Genomic DNA, 26,616 nt, shown 5'->3' with positions numbered 1-26,616 from the left:
GCTTCCTGGTGTATGATACAATGATAAGCTGTCAGCTCACCTGTCGCGTTTTCCTCTTGCATCTTTTCCCGTATCTTCGCCACCAGTCCGCTCCTGTGTCCACACATCGCAGGTGCTCCGTCGGTTGTCAAACCCACGAGTTTTTCCCAAGGCAGCTCCATCTCATTTACACATCTTGACACCTCTTCATACAAATCATGCCCCGTAGTTGTGCCATGCATAGGACGTAAAGCCAAAAACTCCTCTGTCACGCTTAGGCTGGAGTCCACTCCGCGGATGAAAATTGACAACTGGGCAATGTCAGAAATGTCGGTGCTCTCATCCACAGCCAAGGAATATGCAATGAAATCTTTTCCCTTTTTCACAAGCTGCTCTTTTAGATTGATGGACAACTGGTCTACTCTCTCGGCAATGGTGTTTCTGCTCAGACTCACATTTAAAAAGAGTTGCCTTTTTTCTGGGCAAACTTCGTCACAAACTTTAATCATGCAGTTTTTGATGAAATCCCCCTCCGTAAATGGCCGGGCTGATTTAGCGATCTCTTCTGCCAAAATAAAACTGGCCTTGACAGCAGCCTGGCCTTGTGATTTGGCTTTTTTGAACAGAGCCTGTCGAGATTTGAGGCCTCGTTTTAATTCCTCTGCCTTTTGTAGCCTTTGTTCCATGTCCATATTCTTGTTTTTGTCCGCGTGTTTCGTTTCATAATGTCGTCTCAGATTATACTCTTTCAGTACCGCCACACTTTCTCCACACAGAAGACACACAGGTTTTCCAGCTACCTCCGTGAACATATACTCCGACTCCCACCTTGTTTGAAACCCCCGGTTCTCAGTGTCCACCTTCCGTTTTGCCATTTTTGATGGGTATCTGAAAGTTAATTTTACTGTGATGCTGACGACTGCTGTGCCAATAAATATTGAAATGAAGCAGCCTACTGCTCGGTGCGTCACCGTTGCATTGTGGGAAATGTAGTATTGGTGCGTGTAAAAGATCTGCGGGCTGCCGGCTTGCTGCGGTCTGCGGGCCGGTTCTAATAATAAATCAAGATCATCCCAGGGGCCGTAAAAAACCTTCTCGCGGGCCGGATGTGGCCCGCGGGCCTTGACTCTGACATATGTGCTGTACAGTGTGGTGAGATGCACTATTAGTATGCAATAAAACCCTTGCTATACTATGGCCAATCTAAATTGTCCTCAACAACATCTACAATTGAAGTCGGAAGTTTACATACACCTTAGCCAAATACATTTAAACTCAGTTTTTCACAATTCCTGACATTTAATCCTAGTAAAGATTCCCTGTCTTAGGTCAGTTAGAATCACCACTTTATTTTAAGAATGTGAAATGTCAGAATAATAGTAGAGAGAATGATTTATTTCAGCTTTTATTTCTTTCATCACATTCCCATTGTGTCAGAAGTTTACATAAACTCAATTAGTATTTGGTAGCACTGCCTTTAAATTCTTTAACTTGGGTCAAACATTACGGGTAGCCGTCCACAAGCTTCCAACAATAAGTTGGGTGAATTTTGGTCCATTCCTCCTGACAGAGCTGGTGTAACTGAGTCAGGTTTGTAGGCCTCCTTGCTCGCACGCGCTTTTTCAGTTTTGTCCACAAATTTTCTATAGGATTGAGGTCAGGGCTTTGTGATGGCCACTCCAATACCTTGACTTTGTTGTCCTTAAGCCATTTTGCCACAGCTTTGGAAGTATGCTTTGGGTCATTGTCCATTTGGAAGACCCATTCGCGACCAAGCTTTAACTTCCTGACTGATGTCTTGAGATGTTGCATCAATATATCCACACAATTTTCCATCCTCATGATGCCATCTATTTTGTGAAGTGCATCAGTCCCTCCTGCAGCAAATCACCCCCGCAACATGATGCTGCCACCCCCGTGCCTCACGGTTGGGATGGTGTTCTTCGGCTTGCAAGCCTCCCCCTTTTTCCTCCAAACATAACAATGGTCATTATGGCCAAACAGTTCTATTTTTGTTTCAACAGACCAGAGGCCATTTCTCCAAAAAAGTACGATCTTTGGCCCCATGTGCAGTTACATCTGTAGTCTGGCTTTTTTATGGCGGTTTTGGAGCAGTGGCTTCTTCCTTGATGAACGACCTTTCAGGTTGTCGATATATGACTCGTTTTACTGTGGATATACATACTTTTGTACCTGTTTCCTCCAGCATCTTCACAAGGTCATTTGCTGTTGTTCTGGGATTAATTTGCACTTTCACACCAAAGTACGTTCATCTCTAGGAGACAGAACGCGTCTCCTGTCTGAGCAGTGTGACGGCTGCGTGGTCCCATGGTGTTTATACTTGCGTACTATTGTTTGTACAGATGAATGTGGTACCTTCAGGCGTTTGGAAATTGCTCCCAAGGATGAACCAGACTTGTGGAGGTCTACAATATTCTTTCTGAGGTACCACATCAGCTATGGCTGATTCTTTTTGATTTTCCCATGATGTCAAGCAAAGAGGCACTGCATTTGAAGGTTGGCCTTGAAATACATCCACAGGTCCACCTCCAATTGACTAAAATGATGTCAGTTAGTCTATCAGAAGTTTTTAAAACCATGACATAATTTTCTGGAATTTTCCAAGCTGTTTAATGGCACAGCTCCAAGATAAAGCTATGTAGTGATTTTCTGGGAATAGAAATTGCTAGAGCCAGTTTCCTTTGGGTTTAGTACTTAGTGACAAACTATAAGGCAATTAGACCTTGACCAATATGTTTATTTGGGTTCGATACCGATTTAGATTTTTTGGGGGGGAACAAAATGTACCGATATATCTGCCGATATACTGTTTTACAGCAAGGTCATTTAAAAGTTGCCTTTTCAACACTGACTTTTCATACATTTCCATCCAAATAAGCAGTTGTCCAATAACTATGGTTAACATGTTGATTTCAATAATGACAATGATGACACCTATTGAGAATGGACGCACATTTTCAGATAAGCATGAGATTCCCTTTTTTAATCCTATTTATCGGTGTAATTATCATTATTATTATTATCGTTATTTGTTTTTGGCCAAGCACACACACAGCGACACGCACACACACACACACACACACACACATACACTAATGGGTTCCTGCATTTCACATTTTTACCTAATTGGCTACTTTCTGGAAGATGCTCCGTTGATCAGGGGCCAGAGTCGGGGGCTGGGATTGGGGCCCCGGGCCCTCCTGCGTGGTATTGAGTTCCAGTGTGGTGGCTGCAGAGCCACCTGTTGCCCTGAAAATGATAATCTGGCTCAGCTGGAACCTCTTCGGTCCCATTCTCACTATCTTCCCTGCTGGCTTCCCCCCTGTCCTGTGTGTGCCAGATGTGCACTGTCTTTGTGTTCCTGAAACAACCCCCGGAGAATGAGAAGTACATTACGAAACAAGTTGTGCATGTGTTACTTTTTTTTTCTCATTGTTTGGTTTCTCGAAGGCCACCCCTCTTGTAACGATGGACTTGTGCTATACTGTAGCCACATCTTGCAAACTCCTTTTGCTATTCAGACCTCGAAAAGGGATTTCTGGCATGGCTATAGACAAGAATGTATTTCCGTGCTTGGTTAGAAAGGTTTTTGGAAGGAAGGAAGAGAAACACTTGACAGGGTATGGGCTCATAATGAGGGCTTTTACATGAAAAATTGACTTTTTGTACCAAGCAGCAAGTTATTGTCATGGACAGATGCAAGAATTCCATTATGTAACTTAAAATAATGGGAATGTAGCATATCATATCTTTCCATGGCATTACAATACTGGATTTTTTAACATCTACTAATAGCTGTTATTAAGTCAGGATCATATTTCATTGTAAGCTATTATAAGGTATTGCATATTATGCATTATAACTATCATAATGCCTTTTAACTTGCCGGCTTTAAATAAACCGTTACAGATTTTTGTTTTGTGTACACCCAGTACCATCACATACCATCTAACATATCTCTTACCATTTTCTTTGCAGTGGCTGTCAGGTGCATGATGGGAAGTGGGCTGGCAGGGGACAGCAGTGTGGTGGAGGACCAGAATCAATTGGCAGTGTAATGAGATGGCGATGCGCCAGGTTGCCATGGAGCTCACTTGGGCTGTCCTTCACTGGAGGATTTGTAAATGAGAGAGAGAGAGAGAGAGAGAGAAAGGCCGAGAGAGCGGTAAAGGGAAGAAGAAAGGCCGAGAGAGAGGTAAAGAGATGAAGAAAGGCAGAGAGAAAAAGAGAGGAGGACTGAGATAGTGGGAAACGGGCTGTGTATAGTGAAATTAAAGCCTGTTCGGGGTTGAGAGGGTTGTTATGCAGGAGAGATGAAGAATGAGTTAAAGAGAAATAAAAATACTACAGTAAGAATCTGTGTGTGTTCTGATGCTCTTATCCCAACGGCTTGAACTGTTTGCCCTTGAATTGCTTTTGGGCATACTGAATTTGTATTTTTATACCTAATCTGATGTTCAGAAAGAAAAGAAAGGAACCTACCTTGTCTGCCAGTATTGATTTCTTTCCCCTGTTCCTTCTCTCTTGCCAAAAGCATAGCTGCTTTCTCTTCCAACGGAATGGAATTAGTCTGTTTGATTTCAATGTAAATGCACACATCGCTTCATCATGTTGACGTGTCAATCAGCGGCTGCTATGCAATATGTGAGAGAGCAGTTTGTGTCACAACATTGTCACTACCACAACAAAATAGAACTTTGTTTTGGTATTGACAGTTTCGGGTGTGACAATTAATACCTCTTTTCCAATTTTCCAAATAACTGTTGCTAATACATTATATGGTCGACACTATTTGTGACAGCTGATGACAACTGCCATGTATAAATGGAATTTGTTATCCGCTTATGCTCACTGTCTTCGAACACTTATTTTAGCCCTTGACTTTAATAGTCTGTTGGCCACTGCATTGGCAGGATATATTTTTGTTGTGTTTCTGCACACACACACACACACACACACACACACACACACACACACACACACACACACACACACACCTAAAGCTCATTACAGTTGCCCTCTGCTACTGTACCTGTCAATCCATATTGGGCCATAACACTTCCTGGTGTTATCAAGCACCACTTCTGTGATTGTACAGAACTGATACTTTACATTACTCTCATTGATGCTCTGTCTCCTCCTCCCCCTCCCTTCCACCTCCTCCTCCTCTTCCTCCTAGATATAGGTCATAGCAGCTAGCTAATATGGCCGACAACATTTGTTGCCAGTGAGTGTTTTTTTCGCTCTCTCCTGACTAGCAACTACAGCTAATGCCGGGCTTGCTAAGTAGAGAGGGAGGGCTGTGAAAGGACAGACTGTCGGCGGTGGCAGTCGCCCGCAACACCAGCTGTGCCCTCTCCCACTGGGCACTGACGCTCATTTGGGCCAGGTCATCTAGGGACACAGAGAGAGAGAGAGGTAAAGAGACACAGATGGAGGGAGCAGAGAGGGAAAGCTGACTGACTGACTCCCTGTAGAAAAGGCAGGGGCGGGAAGGGAGGTTAGCATCCTGGTTCTGAATCTGTGGGTTTGGATGTGCGTCTGCCTCTGGCCTGTGTGCCACAGGGCTGGACAGACAGACAGCCAGGCAATGGCGATAGAACAGATCTAACAGTCACTGGAGAACAAAAGCACACTTCATCCCTCTGCATCCTTCCATACATTGGCTCATATGGCCTTCTCCAGCTTGGCTGGGGTCCGATCATCCTCTTAGTGGTGTCCTGTCTCCATTCCAGACGGACACATTCCTCAGACGTTGATGACGATCCCAGATAACAATCATAAACTCATGAGGAGAATTTTAGACTATACTAATCAATGCCAACTCATGCTAATTGACATCCCTGGGGTGAGCGATTGTGGCTTGGAAAACTTTTGGCGCTGCTGTGTGGATTAATGCAAGGCATTGGTGGAGGGCTGCCGCAGTAGTGCGTGAGTGGAATATCAGAGAGAGCGAGAGGGGCAGAAGAGGGAGAGGGCGGACATTTGGAAGGGGTGGGACACAGTGTCTTACTGTAATTGAACATGAAGACAATCACTCATAGGCTGCATGCACTCATCGCTTATTTATTTTAATGCACATGTAACACCATTTCCCCTCCACCCTTCATTAGAATTGAGCATGCAGAACACTGTGAATGCTGGTTGCTGGTTCACGTTTATTTCTAATGGGTATTCTTCAGTGTGTTCTGTTGTTGTCATAGAATTAGGAATGAGTCATTTAATAGGACCTCTTTGGTTGTTGTGCTCCATTTGCTGGCTGTGTGTGAATCCCCTCAAGTAAACACTGTGCCGGCTAGCTGTCTGTTTGTCTGTCTGGCAGCCTGGGGTATGCCCATGTCAGGGTGTCAGCGTCAGGTTATTGAAGGGGAAGCGGAGGCTAGGATTCAGAGAAGTCGGTAACACTTTACTTAACGCCTATATGCAGTATGATATGGTCGTAATGGTTGTGATACATTATAAGACTTGTCCTAAGCATTCATAACCCCCTTATAGTGTCTTATAATCATCTGATAATGATCCTGACTAAATACCAGCCATTGTAGAAATACATTGATACATAGAAAGACATTATATGCCTTGATATAACACATGTTAAAGGCTCATACATGCTAATAACAAGTTAATAAGCATTTGTGTGTGTGTGTGTGTGTGTGTGTGTGTGTGTGTGTGTGTGTGTGTGTGTGTGTGTGTGTGTGTGTGTGTGTGTGTGTGTGTGTGTGTGTGTGTGTGTGTGTGTGTGTTGTCTGAACACTGATAGTGATAGCCCACACTCGATAACAGTGCAAGGCAACTAATACTTTATGCCATCATTGTTTTTTCCTGACGGCTTATTTTGGGTTTGTCGCTCGTGATTTATATGTGTGTGCATTGCTCAGTGCTATATTTATTTATTCACCTCAGATCGTTAGATGTGCTACAACATGGATGTAATCCAGTGATATACTGTACAGCACAGTGACACATGCACTATAACCTGAACCATACTGTATGGGAGCTCAAATGGAGAAAGTGGATTCCTTTTTCATTGAAATAGATATCGGCAGTGTGTGTTTAGTTTAGTTCAGAATAGCAGGAGGACACATGGGTTAGCAGTAGTAGTGACATTGTATCTGGAGCTACTTCCAGACTGTGGGGGGAACGCTTTGCATCTATGTGAAGGGATCTGCTACAGTAATGATAGCCAAGCTGCCAAAAGGACTTCTTCTTTTCTATCAGTCTGGGGCCAAAGCGAACTGCAGATTGGGTATTTATTTTTGGTGCAGGGAAGTCTTCCAAGAGTGTGTGTGTGTGTGTGTGTGTGCGCATGTGTGTATGTGTGCGCATGTGTCTGCCCATGTGGTTGTGTGCGTGTCTATGCTTGTGTGTGTGTTTGTTGGGAGGTGTGGGGGAACGGCAGAGGTGTGTGTGTGTTGGGGGGAGGACTGTGGTGTACCTGGGCTCTCTCTCTCTCTCGAGATGGGAAAGAGAAGCTTTAGCGGAAGGGGAGAGGTTAAAGAGGTGAAGGGGCTGGGGCACAACTCCATTTTCCCTTTCGACGAATTTCCACAGTCTCTTCTTTCTTTCGCTTTTATTCAACAGAGTGAGGCAGTGAAAGAGAGCAATAGAGAGAGAGAGAGAGAGAGAGAGAGAGCGAGAACGAGAGAGATGGAGAGAGTGAAAGAGAGAATCAAGACCATTTTTTTAAGAGTCGATCTTGGCTTTCTTACAAACAGATGTTGCCTGTCATTTGGCCGTTAAGCAGGCACTCGGTTAGTAGAACACAGAGGTTTTACTGGCTGAAAATATTCGTTCTTTCTTATTTATCGTTTCATTATCATGATGAAAATCGAACTCTTATAAACAGGGAAATCTATCTTTGTTATTTCGTTTTTTGTCTTTTAGTTCTCTCTCAGCCAGCTTTCCTTTCCTTCCTCTTCCTTCCTCTCTCTGCCTATTTTTCTTTGTCTCACTTTTTCTCTCTTTTCTATTGCCTTTTTGATGGGTTCGTTAGTTGCATGTTTGTGTTTTGTTTCCTTGTGGGTCACAGTGGACCTTCTGCCAAGTGCTGTAGGCGCCCTGAGTAGAGAGAGAAAACATTTGGAAACAATAAAAAGACAATCGGTAAGTCATTATTAACATGCTTTCAAGCTCGCTGGTGCTTCTTCCTCGTCTTCCAGCTTTCTCTCTCTCTCTCTCACTCTCATATAGTTTCTCCAACCTCACTGTTTCAACCGTAGCTATAACTTTATTTTTTTGTGGTGTTTCCACTTTTCAGTGTAGCGATAGGGCCTACCTGTTCCTGGCTGTACGTTTTGTTTGCATTTCTAGGCATTTCGATGACGTGTCCCATACCTACCTCTTTTTTAATCTCCCTGCGTTTCAGATTGTCTTAGTGTTGTTGTGTTTGCTTGCTGTCGAGCGATGGTGGTGGTGGCTGTAGCGATCCCAGGGTCTGTGCTCTGTGCTCTGTTCTGTCTCTCTGAGAGTGTGTTCACGGTAGCGCCCTGGTGCATTTAACCTCTCCACCCCCATGCAGGGGCGAGGGGCTCTGCTCCACTGGGTCTGATACTAGGGCTTCTAGGGTGTGGTTGGCCCCCGCTGCCCCTTTTGTCCCACTATTCTCAAGGTGTCTTTTAACTTCTTGGCACAGCCCCACTAACACAGTTTGAACAACTTGGCAGCAGCTTCAAAGTCAAATCTGTTGATTTCAACTCAAGTGGAGGGAAACAAGAAAGAAACCAACTTTGGGCTCTGAAAGTTCAAATTGACTTCTTCTTTTAGGCCACTTGTCACTTCACAGTAACACATACAATTATCTGCTAAAATATCTATCTTACATCATCTTATTGATCAAAATGAGGTTTCCCATATGGTATTTTTATCTATGAAGAAGTGGATGGATTATCTTAACAATTTCAGAACGGTAGAAAACCAATGCATGACGTGAAGCATGCAATTCCATTTCGATACATTGAAGTCTATTCAATTCACGTTGCACCTCGAAGAATTTCTCTTTTGATTTGTTAACTATATACAAGCAATGATTCCACTATATTTCTTCAATGTGATTTGTGTAGGTGGTAGAAAAATGGGTCAACACACTGATACACCTGGAGTGAGGCATTTAATCTTAAGCTTTGTAGTGTTCGTGTGATTCAATGAATAACTGTTTCCTGGGGATGTGCTCTCACTGCTTTGAGCAGGCCGGTAAAATAAACAGCAGACTGGTTTGTGGGACTCAAAGTCTAAAGAACAAGTAATGAAATATCCTAAATATGGATATTGGAGATGACTGCAGTTAGCCCTCTTTGAAATATAATGTCATTTATACACAAACAGCAGTACCTCTTTAAAGGAGTTTTTCGATCGCAGCAATACTATTTTGTCTTCCTCCACTTAGTTCAGTTAACAACAATACATTTTAGAAAGGCAATGTTAATTATCCCCAAATGACAGAAATGATTATGAAACACAATCATCAAAGACACCTTGTTCACAATCACAACGACTCGTCAAGATAAACTTCAAATTCAATCAAATTAATTCAATCAAATTCAAATCAAATGAGTTGATTTACTAAATTCATTCTCTGCCCATGTAGGATGTGGACAACTCAAATCTGCATAGTTTATGGCTTATATTAGGTTGGGAGTGTCCAATTTGATCAGTTCCCTAAAAAGCTATGTATTTGTAGTAAATCCTCACAAGAGATGTGTTGCTCTGTTGTTTTACTGCTATCAATGCAATTGAATTGAGTTACTTTGATTGCTAGGTTACACATGATTTTCTGTGAAGATACTGTACTGAACAAGAGGCTTTTTGAGACTACATCTATGCCCAAGTACTTGTTTGATCAATTAGTCTGATTTGTAGTTATCTTATGTAGACATTTTCTTTAGGTTTTAGTGTTGTATGAAAACAGACAATTAGAATCTATCGCTAGAAATATGAACTAGTAACGGTCTTTATTGCAAAGGAGGGTTGGATTTTTGAGGTGTTGGACTTTTCCAAGTAGGTGATACAACATAGTTAGAAGCAATGCTTGTAAGCCTTAGTGCTATCTGGGATCAGTCTTAGTGATAACACTGAGCTGCGTGCTTGTAATTTAAGAAGAAGAAGCCTGAATGATGTTTTACCGGATTGGGTTAGAACGACGGTCACTTTTTTAAATTTGCGTAAAGTATCTATTTCTGAATTAGTGGTTTGGAGTGCTTTGAGAATCTATTCATAGCAGAAAAGGGTACTTTTGAACATACATTTTTTGGAGGTGAAACTCCATTCAAATATCACACATCCTCTCACACATCCTCTCAAGGTTTTATTATGATTTACTCCATTTTCAGTTCGGCACTCAATGTGTAAGCCCAGAGTGACACTTGAGCAATAAGCAAGTCATTCCTTTAGAACTGCAATGTATTTTCACTATCTATGTACCTAGTATGAAAACCTCAGTTTAAGCAAATGTGTTTAAAAGTAATCATTGACCAATAGATATTGAGTACTGTAATTGTTTACTTAGGATCAAATTCGGATCAAATAGGATTTTGTGTGATTAGACTTTTCTAAGTAATTATTTTTCCAGGTGATGTGGCAGCCTTACTGTATCCTAAAACATCTTCTACACTACATAATAAACTTGTCATTGGAAACACTGATAATCCATTTCATAATATTGTCCTAATATTCTCTTAAACTTAAAGAGGAGACTATATTCACTGAAGTCACTATTGTAACCTCATTCATAACAATTACAAATATAATTTATTGTAATTTCCATGACACTGTTGCAAGATTATATGTTAAATAGTAGTTAATAAATGGGTAATAAATTTCGTCATATTTATTAAATTAAATTTAAAAATACTGGATGATAAAACAATTTGCATATCACCTTTTGCCATTGATAAAGGTGTAGATAAGCCTGCTAACTTGTATTATTATTATTATTGCCCCAAGGTATTTCCTCCTTGTAGATACGATTAGTCACCATATCAAGCTTATCTGTGAGAATATTATTTTGATAATAAGTGGTTTCATTGTGTTATTAGGTATTGTATACTCTTGACTCCTTACTGTAGATTGACCCAACGTATGGATGGAAGAAACCTGCCCACAGCCACAAACCCGTAGATCCGAACTTGTGCTAACTGACCTCACAAGCTTGATTCTATTGGTCTCTGTCTGTGTGGCCCATGCAGCTGATCTTCACCCAAACTGTTGCACTCTTGAATCCATGGGTATTAGTGTTAACCAATAAGACGCCATTCTTCTCGATGTCTTTGTAATGAGACAGGTATGTCATATAGTATCTTAAGATCACTCTTAAATACTATACAGTTCCAGGCACTAAAATATTAGGTATGGTGGTGCTGTACATTGGTGGAATGTCTCTCCTCTATTTAAAGATTGGCAATTTAGAAGATTCGTATTCATAGGCTTACAGTATCCATAGCAGCTTAAAGTTGACAGTGACCCAGTAGGCTACATTTAGTATACGTTATTGTGAGCCGTGCAGGAATCGAACCAACAACCCTGGCATTGCCAGCAGCACCATGCTCTAACCCACTGAGCCATTGCGACCACAATTTGCAACTCACTGTCATCGCTGTCCTTTGCTACCCAGTGACTCCAGGACTGCGGTACTGCTTGCTCCCAGGCTGAGGTAGTAGGTTGTATAGTTGAGAATTACACCCTGGGAGATAACTGTACAACCTCCTAGCTTTCCCTGTGGTAGGCACAACTCCTGCCCATGGGGCAGCCTACTGCAAGGAGCCAACAACTTGACAGGCATGATGACTCAGCATCTCCACCACGCCAAACCTCAAACTGAGAGGTTGGGTTGAGAGTGAGAGAGAGATAGAGAGAGATAGGATGAGAGAGGAGTGCTCAACTCAACAAGTTTTTAAGTTTCCCCTTGTTAACACAGGTTTTCTTAAAAAGGTGCCCTAGTATTGGTCCCCCTTTATTTATGAAGAGTTTCTAAATGTTTTGCAGAGTTTATACATATTTATTGATGGTGAAGCAATCCTTTAAAGATAGTTTATAAATCAGTAATAAACAGTTATAACTTGGTTGAAATTGTATAATTGTGATTTGTGGTATAGCAGATACATGCAGCGATGTGCTATCCGAACAGTCTATAAACTACTTAAAAACCCTTTATAAAACCCTGCTAAATAGAATACCCTCATGTGAAGCCTTACCAACGTATTTTAGTTGAATCACAATGACTTCATTAGGTCTGTCTAAGACTACTTGATATAGCCACCAGGAATGGATGGTCAAGAAATTGAAGATTCTTGATAATTCATCATATAATTCAAGTGTCTTGAATTTTGCTATAATGTGTCTGGTCTCAGGGCTTAGAGATCCAATCTGTTTAATAAATGACCACAGTTGAAATGACTGACTAGTAGAGTAGAAGTCCAGTTGAAATTCAAATGGGTTTTTTTCACATTATTTCATAATGTTTTATTATTACTGTAAGTCACCTGAAAGTGACAGTGCATTTAGATGTGCTACCATCTCCTCTTCCGCATATTTTCATACATGTCAACTCTCTGAGAGGTAACATAGATGAGCAACACAGTCAACAGAAATGATCCAATACACCTGACTAAACAATAAGCAGAAATTGTTAACAATTTGTCACCAAATTGTTATCAATAAACCAATTAGGCACATTTGGGCAGACTTGATACAACATTTTGAACAGTAATCCAATGGTTCATTGGATCAGTCTAAACTGTTGCACATACACTGCTGCCATCTAGTGGCCAAAATCTAAATTGTGCCTAGAGTTCTAAGTCATATAATGGCCTTTCTCTTGCATTTCAAAGATGACAGGGGAAAAAAAGAATAAAGAAACGCATGTTTTTTTGTTTGTATTATCTTTTACCAGATCTAATGTGTTATATTCTCCTACATTAATTTTACATTTCCACAAACTTCAAAGTGTTTCCTTTCAAATGGTATCAATCATATGCATATCCTTGCTTCAGGTCCTGAGCTACAGGCAGTTAGATTTGGGTATGTCATTTTTGGCGAAAATTGAAAAAAAACCAGTTTGATCCTTAAGAAAAGGTTGCTGATACTACTACTAATTTACAGTAGATATGTGTATGTGAGCCGCTCATCAGAAAATCTATGCATAAACCCGTAACCATTTTGCATACCTGGGTTTTGTTCAATATAGGGCACTCAATTAAAACATTTTGCAACAACGTATTTCAGTCCACATTATTTTTTCAACATTTCCATTTACTTTAACAGTCTTTCACTGTACTCACACTATATGTAAGCAATAATGCCTGAGGGGTATGGTATATGGCCAATATACCACAGCTTAGGGCTGTTCTCATGACACAGCCCTTAGCTGTGGTATATTGGCCATATATCACAAACCCCCGAGGTGCCTTATTGCTATTATAAACTGGTTAACAACAGAATTAGATCAGTAAAAATAAATGTTTTGTCATTCCCATGGTATACCACGGCTGTCAACCAATCAGCATTCAGGGCTTGAACCACCCAGTTTATAATAAAATATTCTGTTTACAATTCAGCTGTGATGGAAAGCCAAGCATACACAGCTTTGTTGAGACCAGGCTTTCTCTACTGCTAATGCACTCCGGTGGGAGAGTTATGATAGACCTTTTACACCATAAATAAAGTACTTTGCCGTATTTACCAAACATATTAATGAAAAACAAAACATGCAGTGCCAAAGGAAATTGATAGAGACAAATGTGACATCTACCTTTTAGATTTTAGATAATATATATAATATATTCATGGAATGATTTCATATTTCCACTCCTTATAATCCTTTTGGAGATTACTGTATGTGAGAATGTATAGGTCTGTAAGAAACCTGCCGTGTAGGCTATCGCCTTCTAAGAATGTGTGAGAGAAGCTGCACTATGAGATTTACTATTCCTTTGAAAGATATAACAAAGTCCCTGTACTGTATATATAATCTGTTGAAGCCTGCAAGCCATCTCCCTCCCTGTCTCACAATCCTGGATTTGGAGTATCCAGTTATTGGTTGTTGTAATAGAGCAAAAGGCTGCCCCCTGTTGGTCAAACCACTGTGCTGTCCGACAGTTGGAGACTGAGGTTTATGCAGTGACTACCTGGGCAAATGAAGAGAACAATGAGACTGCATCTCAAGGTTCAGGTGTATTCTAAACGCGCAGTATAGTGTGTGTGTGTGTCTTATCTGTTTGTGTGTGTGCGCTCGCACACACGTGAGCATGTCCGTACATACATGCCAGCATGTGCACCAGCGTGTGTGTGACTGTGTGTGCGTGCCTGAGTGTGTGTGTGTGTGCCTATGTGTGTGGTGCGTGTGCGTGTGTTTTGGGGTGGCTGTCAGGGCCTGTGTGCTGTGTAATCTCAGCCGTGATGCACTAATCCAAACCAGCTCAGTGTGTGTGAGAGGGTCCAGAGCACTGTCGGGTGAGCCGCTCGTCGCAGCTCTCTTTGCTGCTAATCATAGCCAAAGGAAAAGAGATGTGACAGACAACAAGTGTTTCAGCCCAGGACCTCCACTCCAAGGTGCATCTGTGCACTCAATCTTTTTTTTTGTCTTTTGATAATGAATCGTCTTTTCAACACATTGGTTCACCATTCTCTGTGCTCAAATACATTATGATTTAAGGCATGTACAATTGTTAAATTCCATCGTAGCTATGTTGAGGACTTGTTAAAGTGTAAAATGTTGTCAAGGCAAGCTACTACATTGTAATTGTAAAGGCTACAGTAGACCAAAATATCTACAAAGATATCTTATACCTGAATCATGGATTGTGAATTAGAATTGTAATTAATGTTCAGTAACAGACTTAAAAAATCACTGAAAATACCTACAGTATGTGTTCATGCCAACCATATTTATTTATTTGTAAGATTTGATAGGGATGTGCTTAGTTGTCTATGTAATATTTTTAATTGTGTTTATAGCAGTGCTTTGATCAATACCAAACTTCACTGTATATTTTTCAATAGTGAATGTTCACCCTACTGTATGAATCAGCATCATCTTTGTCTTACTTCCCCGTAGAAATATGGACACAAAAGTACAGTTTCCATCATCCAATATTCCCGTTAACCACTATCTATAAACCTGACTTGCAGTATGTTGCTGTATGTTACACATCTGTTAGTGTTTAACTGTGACTGCCTCTGTACAGAATGCATCTTTGTAAAGCATTTATGAATTAAAACATCCACAACATATAGAAGTGCCCTCTACTGCTTTGACCGGATACTGTCCTCCTGCGCTTGTCAGCCTGAGTGACACATGTCAATCACACTCACCACATGTACCCTACTCTGTTTCAGACACCTACCTACACAATATTGTGCTACCGTGTTGTGCTACGTTTGATTGTGTTTGTGTTGTACACTTTGGCGTATTGTATGACGTAGGCTGGTTTCTTTTTCAGGTCTGGGTCTGTGCTGATATACAGTACGCCCTGCATTATTTCTACATGTACCACCAGCAGACTCTAAATTAGAGCACTGCATCAACTCCAATTAATCGTCAGTTTCTTGTTGCTTGTTTTATTCCCTTTTGCATGACTTAATCCAGCCATGCTGTTTACAGACACAGTATGTATGTCTGTTAGTGTGTGTGTGTGTGTGTGTGTGTGTGTGTGTGTGTGTCTTTGTGTGTGTGTGTATGCACAAGTCTTTGTCTGTTTGCTGTGGGTTCTCGGCGCCTGTCAAAGCCAGTCTAATATTAGCGCCTCGGTGAATACTGGCTGTATCTGGACTGGACGAAAGGATGGTGATAAATGAGGATAGCTGCGGTGGAGAAGGGCTTGGGGGGGGGGGCGCACGGGCGCTCTTTAAACGAGAGGGAAAATTATAAAGTGGTAGCATCAGGCTTTTTTTAAGTGAGAGAGAGAGAGAGAACCGTCGGCACTGAGCCTTCATTGCACTGCTACTGCAGTCCAAACAGGAGAAGCCAATACAATGCACAGTCTGGGAGACAGCAGTCAAAGAGGATTGGAGATTAGTTAGCCGGAGCAGACGCACCCAGAGAGGGAAAGATGGAGAGAGAGACTGAGCAGAGAGAAAGGAAGAGGGCAGTGTGGTCTAGGGGATTTTTTCTCTCTCCCCGTCGTTGAATTGAGCCTACATTGTGTTGTACGTCGCCAGCCTCCCCTTTAGCTATATTTGTCCCTCCCCCATCATCTCTCCCCCTCTCTTTCCACTCTCCGTATCAAAGCCTGGGGGAGCCAGTAGAGATTAAATGTAGCCTCTATAAGCCAAGCACATCATGTAGCTATGTTTCTATGGCCTGCTCTCTCTCGCCCCTCTCTCTCGCTCTCTTTCTGCTCTCTCTCTCTCCCCTCTCATTCTCTTTTTGAAGGATAGTGTTAATGATGTCGGGCATGTGTGAGGTAGTGAGGCAGTGAGTGAGAGAGAGCGAGGAAGAGTGAGAGAGAGAGAGAAAGAGAGAAAACGAGAGACGGAGAGGGAGGGAGGGAAAGTGAGAGAGAACGTATGAGACAGAGAGGATACATGCAAGAAGAAAATCAAGGAAAACTGAGGATTTGTTGACGGGAAACGGACTTAAATAAAACACTGAAAAGGTGGAAAAGCAAGAGGCGGCCGACTTTCTCATTCCTCCTCCTCCTCTCCCTCCGCCTCCTCCTCCTCTCTCTCTGTCTCTATCTGTCTCTCCGGCTGATACAGTAGAGAAGTGGGCCTCTTGCTTTAAATTATTACAGCTGTACAGGCAAATTAATGGATGATATTTCAACATTTATTTGGAAAAGCATTTTTTCATCTCCTGCCTTTCAACACAGATGCATGAAGACGAGAACGGGGGACTTGGGATTCAGTTTTATTTCTTCCTTTCTCCCTTCTTCCAATTTTGCATTTGTTTCTGTTCTGCACTGAGAGAGAGAGAGAGAGAGAGATAGAGAGAGAGAGGGGGGGGGTGAAAGAAAAAATGTATCAATGTTAGCGAGGGAAGCAGAACAGCAGCAACATCCATTGATGCATTTTGTCTTTTAAATAGTTAGGATATTTTTTTGCTTTTGTGACATATATGACAACAAACTGTACATTTTCTTCTAACCTGAACTGGATATGAAATAGGGATATACAACCAAGTTAACAGCAGCGAAACAAAGTGAGTGAACGTGTGTGTGTGTTCCTCCTCTCCTCTCTCTCTCAGTGAGCCAACAGACTGGTATGCTTCACTGGTGCTGTGGCCCTGGCTGCAAGCGGTGGTAGGGCTCACTCTCATCCTCTCTTCCAACTCTCTATTCTCTCTCCTTTTTTCATACCTGCCATCTTTTTATTGTTATTCTGAACTTTTCACTTCACCTAAACCCCTGGGAGTAGCCTCTCGTTTTCTCCGACTCATCTCCCTCTCTCTCTCTCTCTCTCTCTCTCTCTTTCTGTCTGCACATGGTGGATTCTTCATCAGCCTCACCACCCATTCTCTCTCCTCCTTTTCTTATATCCGTCCATCCGTCGGTTCGCTTCGTCTCCTTGTCATCGACTGACCCATCGCTCCCCACTCGTGCCACTTTCTCCCTGTAACCGTCTGTAAAGCCTGCACGATCTTGTCCGAAACCTTGTCGACATGAGTTTAAACCTGAGTTCGTTTCTCTCTCTCTCTTTCTCTGTGTGTCGAGCAGGCTGCAACAAGGGACAAGGGCTGCTGCCTCCTCATTCCGAACCAGACGTGGGTGAGTTGATTGAAGCCGTTTTCCTGCCGCTCTCTTGTTTATTTCTCAATCCATATTTCCTAATCTATGGCTGTAGATTGAGACTGCCTGCCTCCCTTACACCTCCCTGTCTCAAACTGGTCGTGGTAGGTTCAGTGAGGATTCATATTCAGCCATCCTCGTGTGCATATCCAGATCATCGCTCTGCCCTCCTAATATTGAAATGAAATGAGTCACGTGAATGTTTCAAGATAAACTGACTTTGTGTTCTTTTCCTTGGTTATTCTTTATAGTCGTTTTGAATCGTTGGTTGGTGTGCTGCTGGCTGCTGAACCAGGATTATGTCTGGCCATCCCTTAATAACTAGCAGCTGCAGCCTGGGAATAGAGTGCATGGGAGCTTAAGGAACCGAAAGCTAGCGTTGGGTTTACCTGGAGCCAGGAGCATTTTTCAAAGTGCCGTATTGTTTTGTCCAGGGGTTGAGAGAGAGAGAGAGAAAGAGAGAGATAGGGAGAGACATAGGTAGAGAGACAGCGAGAGAGTGTCGGTGGGAGGTGGGGGTCTCCAGAGAGAGAGAGGGGGAGGGGGAGATTGGTCGATGTTGTGTCTGGCTTACGGTTGCACTTGTTGTATGTTACAGGCAGAGAGGCAGAGAAGGGGGGGATGCGTTGCACAAATACCTCACGGAAGGAAGCCTTTATTGTCATGAATATCGTGTGTTTCTTTCTGGTCTATTTGGTACTCTCAAGCCAGCATGATTAATTCAAATCACGGTCTGTCTGGGAGTAGAAATAGTACAACTATAAAATGTGCCTCTCGCAATCCCTGAGACCCTAACTTGTGACGTTGTGCTCTCATGTCCACGGGTTAGGCTCTCGGGAGCTGGGAGTGGTGCGCTGTCGTCCCGTCCATGGCTCTCTCTGCAAGACAAAGGCGTTTCAGACTGTCAAACGTACATAGACACACTAGATAGTCGGAGAAAGAAAACCGTCTGGAAAGAAAAGGGGGAAAAGGTTAGCTGGAATCAGGCAGCAGTGTGTGTGGGGGGGGGGTTGAAGGAATGCCGGCTCGAGGGTCATGTGACACAATGGTGGGTTGAAATCAGCTGAGGAATCTTTGTGGTGGGGTGGAAGATGGAGGGGGGGGAGCTTGCGTTCAGTGAACGTTTAAGCTAACGTTACCAATCCTGGACATGTGAACGTTTAAGCTAACGTTACCAATCCTGGACATGTCTCTGAGGCCCACAAAAAATAAAACTAGTCACTGACCCTGTCTGCTCTGTTATTCCTTTGTCTTTCCTCTGGCGACTGGGAAAGGTTTTTTTTTCTGTTTCTGTCCATGCCTTATTCTGTCTTGAGAGCAGCACAAAGTACTGTGGAGAGCGTGAAGGTATAACAGCTCGGTATACTTGTGTTTGACCTCACTGAGCCCTCGTCTTCATGCACACACACATACACACACACAAGGTAGCGTGTGCGGAGACAGTACGTTCGTAGGGGGTTGTATATCAGAGAGCCTGTATGTTAGCAGTTATTACCATGTCACATTGATTGAGTCTGTATGCTGTTGCTGTATCGGATGTAGTGTAACCTTTTTTAACGGAGCAGCTAGCAAATTCTAGTGTATCTGCTAAACTACTTCAAATAACTGCAAGTCTGTTGGGTTTGAACTGGCTTTAGGGACAGCAAACTGAACACACCCAGCTTCTGATAGCAACGGGGATAACATGCTTAGGGCTAACATGCTTAGGGCTAACATGCTTAGGGCTAACATGCTTAGGGCTAACATATATGTTTTGTTTGCATTCTGCCCTTGACTATTTACAGTCCTCATTAACATTATCTATTGTCAACAATGCTTGCTGTGATTAGGCTAATAAAAGCGCTGTGGATTCTCCCTCTGTGAGCCATGCTGGAAGGTAGAGAAACTGGGTTTCAGAACAGCGACTCCATTATAGCCTCGGCCCATCCCCTCATTGCTGCACTGGCCCATCCCCTCATTGCTGCGCTGCAGGAGTACGTTCCTCCTCTCACTGCTAACCTCTTTGTGCTGGCTGTGTAAAATGGCACCCTTTCAGGACTCCTCACCAGTGTGATAGTGTGCGTAAGTGCTCCAGAACAGTAACCCTCAGTCAAAAATCCCTACACCGGCCGACGTGTGTGTGTGTGTGTGTGTGTGTGTGTGTGTGTGTGTGTGTGTGTGTGTGTGTGTGTGTGTGTGTGTGTGTGTGTGTGTGTGTGTGTGTGTGTGTGTGTGTGTGTGTGTGTGTGTGTGTGTGTGTGTGTGTAAACGTATGCTTCTTTCTTCTGTACTACTATAACTAAGTATAGCATAGATGCAATAACAGCAGCTGCCCGTGTGTGTGAGAGTGTGTCGTTAACTGGTAGCGCACTGCAGTGTGGGCAATCCTGGGTAACAAGCAGCCTCATCCATGTACCATGTGGCATACATAGCTCAGCCCTAGGTCAGACATTCTCACTACTAAGTTATTAACAGAGAAAGTCTAACATGTTTTAAATCTGCGTTGTCGATTCACACACAATGGTTCAGTGTGGTTTGAGGGGAAAGTCAAATGTAGCATTTATTTTTGCAGCAGACACTGTGTTGGGGTTAGCGCTATAAGGTGTAGATTTGCACTGTAAAGGTCTAGTTCAGGTAACTGTCTCGTCTTTGAGGATCTTTCTGGGTCGCTCGACGGACTAAACTGGGTTTCTAATAGAAATCTTTGCTCGTCTGTTGCTGCTCGAGCTCTCTCCTTGTATAAAAAAGGGCAACCTATTTCGAGCCTCCGCCTCAGCCCTGTGACAAACAGTTTTATTTGTTCAGCTTGGTAAGCAAACAGCAGCGCTGAGGCGTCTCGCCCCGATCTGAAGCGTTGCAGTGCAGCGAGACAGAGCTGTCTGGCTACAGCTCCATTGTTGGATTGTGTCTCTCTCAGCCTCACAGCCCCAGCCTGCTCACGTTGCTTCCCTGGCACTGCACCGGGGCAGGCAGACATGCATGTGCGCGCACACACACACACAGGCACATGCACACACAGGCACACAAACACAGGCGTCAGGGGACAGAGCCGCCTTAAGGTGGACTGGTTAGTTGGACATTGTGTGTGTGTGTGTGTGTGTGTGTGTGTGTGTGTGTGTGTGTGTGTGTGTGTGTGTGTGTGTGTGTGTGTGTGTGTGTGTGTGTGTGTGTGTGTGTGTGTGTGTGTGTGAACAAAGGGTTCTGCACTAGGGCTGTTCAGGTCGAGCAGACACTGTCGATGGCTTCTTTGCACCTTGCCTGGTGACGCCCATGATGCCAGGCAGAGCATACTGGTAGCAAGTAGTGTGTACTGGGCCAGGAGTGTTCTTTGTGCCAGCATCTTTGCTCCAGAACACGCGGTAGCAGGAGTTTACAGTCTCCATTCCGCAGTTTCCGCCACTCCCTGGAAACACCCTTCGCTTGCTGCAGTTCTACTTGTAGGCTATTGGTGCAGAGCATTATGGGTACTGTTGTGCATCATGCTACTCAACTCTCTGCACAGGCCAGTGTGGAAGTCAATAATCGGATAGTGTGAGGAGAGTTGATGAGCTGTGCTGTAAAGCACTTGTGGGTAGTCTGTGACCTGAAACAACAGGTATACGAGACAAGATTGCGCAGGCAGCCACATATGGATCCTTGCACTACACTAGAATAAGTGTGCCCAAGTTCCAGTTTCAAGTTTTATTAGTCGTATGTACAGGATACACAAGGTACTGTATACAGGGTCCAATGAAATACTTACTTGCAGGTTCCTTCTGGACAATGCAACAACAATAAGAAATAATACAAGATAAGAATACGAACATAAAGTAAATGGTTCAGTAGAATATAATGAAATGTATAGCATAAATATAATAACATAGCTATGAACAATAAAACCAGTTCAATCAAATTGTGGCAAATGAATACTACAGTTTTGTGATATGAAGTGGAGTGGATCCTGAGGATGAACATTTTGGACGGAGGGTTTTTGTTCTTGGACTAACAAGTGGGCTTGTCTGGCAGCAGCAGCTTAGAGTATCCTCACAGTGCTCTCTCGCTCTGCAATCAGGACAGCTCAGATGTAGAATCACTCTGTTGGAGCCCACACTCAAAGAATTACAGCAGGGAACCTTTCTCAACGTGCCATTTAAGTGAAGGGTAATTACATTAAGGGCCTTTGTACACGAGAAGAAGACATAATGGTCTGCAAACAGAGAGATCAGGGCTCAGAGTCGAATGCTGGGCAATTTATTGTCAATTTGGACCATTTGAAAAAACATGGATGGAGCTCATTTCAAAAATCTATCTAGGTCGTTTTTAATTGTACCTTTATTTTACTAGGCAAGTCAGTTAAGAACAAATTCTTATTTTCAATGACAGCCTAGAAACAGTGGGTTAACTGCCTTGTTCAGCGGCAGAACAACAGATTTTTACCTTGTCAGCTCGGGGATTCGATCTTGCGACCTTTCGGTTACTAGTCCAACGCTCTAACCACTAGGCTTCTTGCCCCGCTGTGTCTCAGTAACACTCATGTGCTGAACATTTTACAGGGTTTGAGTTAGCTCAAAAAATGATCTCCCTCCATTTACTGAAATGGCTATTCCAATGAAATAAGTGATACTTTGATACCACACATCAAATAAGAGTGTCTTTTCTATATCTACACGTAGTGACACATTAGATCTGCCGTATAAAACAGGGTGAACATCCTTCTCAAAACCCTGCCAGAGAAAAGAGCATTCATTTAGCTAATAACATCACTGGTCATGTCATTAAGACGACACATTATTCTCTCGTTAGACGGAAAGCAATCAGTCTTTGAGCTGCTTTACTTGATCGTCTGGGTCTGAACATTCCAGTAGGCTGGCAACAAACAGAATTGGGTCTGAAGGATGATTTGCTGCACCATGTGCAATACTTGGCCACTTGAAGAGATGTGTGCCTGCTGCAAATTCTGACACTTTACATATACCTGCTGTTAACATATGCACACTGTGACATCGGGACCAATCGGGACCAGAGAAGCCAAGAGTCTGTCTTTCTTTCTCTCTATTTTTTAATGACATGCTCTCTCTGTCTCGCTCCCTCTCTCTTTCACTGTCTCTATCTATCTCTTTCTCTCTATGTTTTAATGACATGCTCTCTCTGTCTCGCTCCCTCTCTCTTTCACTGTCTCTATCTATCTCTTTCTCTCTCAATGTATGCTCACACACACACACACACACACACATGGCCCAGCTGCGTAGCTAGTTTATTAGATAATGAGCAGGTAGGAGAGACAGTGCCGTCTACTTGGCCATCTGTGAGGGCGCCTCCCTGTCCAGGTTAAAGGAGCTTTAGGATTAAACACTCCCACCACGCTATGTGGATTAATCACTACTCAGGACTAACCTAATTAATCCAAGAGGGATATGTCACTAGTGTATGTCAACAGTCGCCACAGTCGCTAACAGTCTCCTCTAACCTCATAGCACCCCATTCCTTTGGTAGTGCACTACTTTTAGCCAGAACGCACCCTATTCACTTCATAGTGCATTACTTTTACCTAGAGCGCTCCCTATTCCCCATGCAGTCCCCTACTTCTGGCCAGAGTCCAGCATGTTTCCTATGTAGTGCACTCTAAAGGCTCTGGCCAAAAGTGGTGCACTGTATAGGGACTAAGGTGCCATTTCAGATATGGCCTGTTTCCTATGTGATGTGGAGGAAGAGGGAAGGCTTTCCATCCTCTTACTGCTTCTGAAGCCACACAGTGTCTCCTTTGACATATTCTGGTCAAGCCAGGTTTATCAACACCGAGAGGAGCCATGGAAATCCCACTGCTTAGAGTCAAGAGAAAGATGGAGAACGATTCTCTTTGTTCTCTTTTTTATTTCTCTCTCTCTTTGTCTTTCTCTCCTACTCTCTTTCTCTCTCTCTCTCTCTCTAGTTCTCTCCTTTTCTTTCTCTCTTATTTCTCACAGGCAGACATACAGACACAAACACACAGACAGAAAAATTAACACAGGTACAGCAACCAACTCTCTCCAGTCTCTCAGGTTTAACACTGAGAGGGGAATGTGAAATTATTGCGATTAATGGATAATGTATGATAGGCTTTATCTTTGGATTCATCTACACAGGCGCATTCTCCTATGGCTATCCCAAAGAATAACCCTTCTGTACAATATAGCCACTATCTTGCATAGTATAAGCACTCCTTCTATTCATGATCTGAACCACTGTTATATCTGTTGCAAGTTGATCTCAAACCACATCCTTTATCATAGATACAAGTCTGGTTTAGATTATCAACCAGTCTGAATTGCCCTTATTCAAATATTTCAGATTTCATTTTTTTGTCATTCCCAACATTTCTTCAATTGATCTGATAAACTATTCATGTGAAGGTCTGTTTCTAAACGCTAATAAAGCATTATCAGGTACTTTGTGAACCAACATATCATGTGTGTGTAAACCATGAACGGTAACACTGCTTACAGCCAGAGTGTATAATGCTTCATTACTTGTTATAAGAATAATGTGCCCTAGGGCCCTGTTTTGCGTAATCATGTGACATGCCTGGACTTTATTTAAAGCTTTTTCATCAAACTGTCCCGTTTCCTTTTTATGTCAGATGGTCTGGATAATGTATTTTTAGAATACTTAGAATATGTTATGTATTTATATGCTGTAAAAAAAAATGGTCCGACTAAAAATAGCTGTTATTTAGTTGGAATCATTATGATATTATAATAACACAAAGGAGTTAAGGTCTTAACCATTTAAAAATAGCTGTTATTTAGTCAGAATCATTATGATATTCCAATAACACAAAGGAGTTAAGGTCTTAACCATTTAAAAATAGCTGTTATTTAGTTGGAATCATTATGATATTATAATAACACAAAAGAGTTAAGGTCTTAACCATTTAAAAATAGCTGTTATTTAGTCAGAATCATTATGATATTATAATAACACAAAGGAGTTATAGTCTTAACCATTTAAAAATAGCTTACTAATGTTTAATAAACAATGACCTACAAAAATGTTCAGCAAATCATTAACCGGTGATTTATAAATTATCTATAAATGGCTTATAAATTAACGCTATTATAAAGTGTTACCATCATTTGCCGAGCAAAGAATACCCAAATTTCCCTTTTTGATGAAAAAGAAAGCAAGCTGTTGAATGAATTAGAACGTGGGATGAACGTCTCCTGTGTTACTGTGGGTCCAGTCAGATAGTGAACATACAGAAAATAAGACATTTGAAAGATTCATGTTATATGATCAATTATAACTAGCTAGTAGATCAAATCAAATGTATTTATTTACTACTATGAATGGTTAAAAATGGAGGCGTAAGCTACAATATGTACCTTATGATACTGTTAGTTGGTACGGCTGTTTTTTAATCTGCTGCTGTGCTTTTGTTACATAGTTTTTCCATACAGAATTAATAAGAGTTGGCAAGTGGCCCTTTTTCTCAGTTCTTTAAAAAGAAATCCCACATGCCACGCCAGTGGTGAGAACAAGGCTTTGACATGTCTGTCTTACACATATTATGTGTGAGTGGGCGTTTTTACAAGAACTGTCAAAGTTAACATTTATGTTATTTTGCAGATGCTCTTATCAAGAGCAACTAGGGTTAAGTGCCTTGCTCAAGGGCGCACATCAACAGACTTTTCACTTAATCTGCTTGGGGATTCAAACCAGCAACCTTTTAGTTACTGGCCCAATGCGCTTAACCGTTAGGCTACCTGTCGCTCTAACGCGTGATATCCTTAATGCCATTAAAGTGTTTGATGTCGTTAATCACATCTCCATTTCTTCACCGCACAGACCATTTTAAGCACACGTGTTTCTGCATGGACCCCTTTAAGTGCAACACACAACACGCTCTGTGCAGTGTGCACACGGTCTCGGTAGAGCTGTCTGTCTCTGTGTTGCTCAAACATCCACTAGCTTCTTGATTCAACTAACTTCACACAATGAATTTAATCAGAACAGGACATCATTCCATGTATTAACTGTTTTTGTTAACTGTTTTTAATCTCAGGTTAAAAAAATGTAAACAAATTATCCCAATTCTAATAGCAGCTTGTGATTAGTTCATGTTGAAGAACTTGGATAAGTAGCCTAGGCTAGATCTAATAGCTGTATTATATTTGACATGAACTCAGACCTGGCTGATCTGTTATTATTGTCTTCTGTGGAATTCATAAAATTTTTGGACAGGTTTAAATGCTCTTTGTTCTTTGTATCCATAGACCCAGTCGGTATTAGATGTGGTGACCCCATCTGGTTAAAAAAAACCTGTGGTTACCCCGTTGGCTAACTGCAAAAACTGTGCTCACAGCAAAACAGAAATGTGCTCATTCCCAGTCGGTAAAATATAGAAGTTGCCTGTGGGGAATACAACCTGTAGTTACCAGGGTTACCCCATTGGCTTACAGAAAAACTTGACCTTTTTCAAACGCAATTTTCTTGTCTGCTTGTTTTAGTCAATTTACAAAACTACATTTAAGACAAGTACAACATGTCTAAAGATGACTTTTCAACATTGCATGCTCCCGAGCGTTCTCACTACTTAGAAAAACATAATATTGTAGGCCTTCCCTCATGCCTCTTTTCATGACGATGCTAACAGCCACTTGAGTGAGTGAGTGCTAGCTATCTACTGACCGGAACATTAAGCTAGCTAAGACCAACAACACAAACAAACCGACTATACAGCTACAAGTAGTGAGTGGAGTTACAAACAGACAGTACTAAACAAGTTAAATGTCTTACCTGTGATTACATTTTTTCCACACACATAGCTACGTGTAGCCTACCACGTCCCCACATTTTCCACACTCCCACACCGAATAGCCTGAAGTGTGTGTGTGTGTGTGTGTGCACGGAAGTGTTAACCTTCAAGAACTTTGATAAGAGTAGGCCTACTTAAACAATTAAA

General features: G+C 42.2%; 2 long non-coding RNA genes across 2 annotated transcripts in view; one reads left to right on the top strand and one right to left on the bottom strand.

The window, feature by feature from the left end:
• Positions 1-11,105, top strand: part of LOC129832179 (uncharacterized) — an 89,662-nt gene extending 78,557 nt beyond the window's left edge. The window contains exon 4 of the long non-coding RNA XR_008755883.1: positions 3,979-11,105. This is a non-coding gene — a long non-coding RNA (uncharacterized LOC129832179). The remainder of the gene's footprint in view (positions 1-3,978) is intronic.
• Positions 11,106-16,737: 5,632 nt separating this feature from the next.
• Positions 16,738-18,735, bottom strand: LOC129832182 (uncharacterized). Its single transcript, XR_008755886.1, has 2 exons — positions 17,438-18,735; positions 16,738-16,892 (listed from the first exon to the last, which is right to left on the bottom strand). It is a non-coding gene; the product is annotated as an uncharacterized LOC129832182 (long non-coding RNA).
• Between the last annotated feature and the right edge of the window lie 7,881 nt (positions 18,736-26,616).

This window comes from Salvelinus fontinalis, chromosome 33 (genome assembly GCF_029448725.1).
Source record: "Salvelinus fontinalis isolate EN_2023a chromosome 33, ASM2944872v1, whole genome shotgun sequence".
Taxonomy (NCBI): domain Eukaryota; kingdom Metazoa; phylum Chordata; class Actinopteri; order Salmoniformes; family Salmonidae; genus Salvelinus; species Salvelinus fontinalis.
This window is presented reverse-complemented; position numbering and strand designations above follow the sequence as displayed.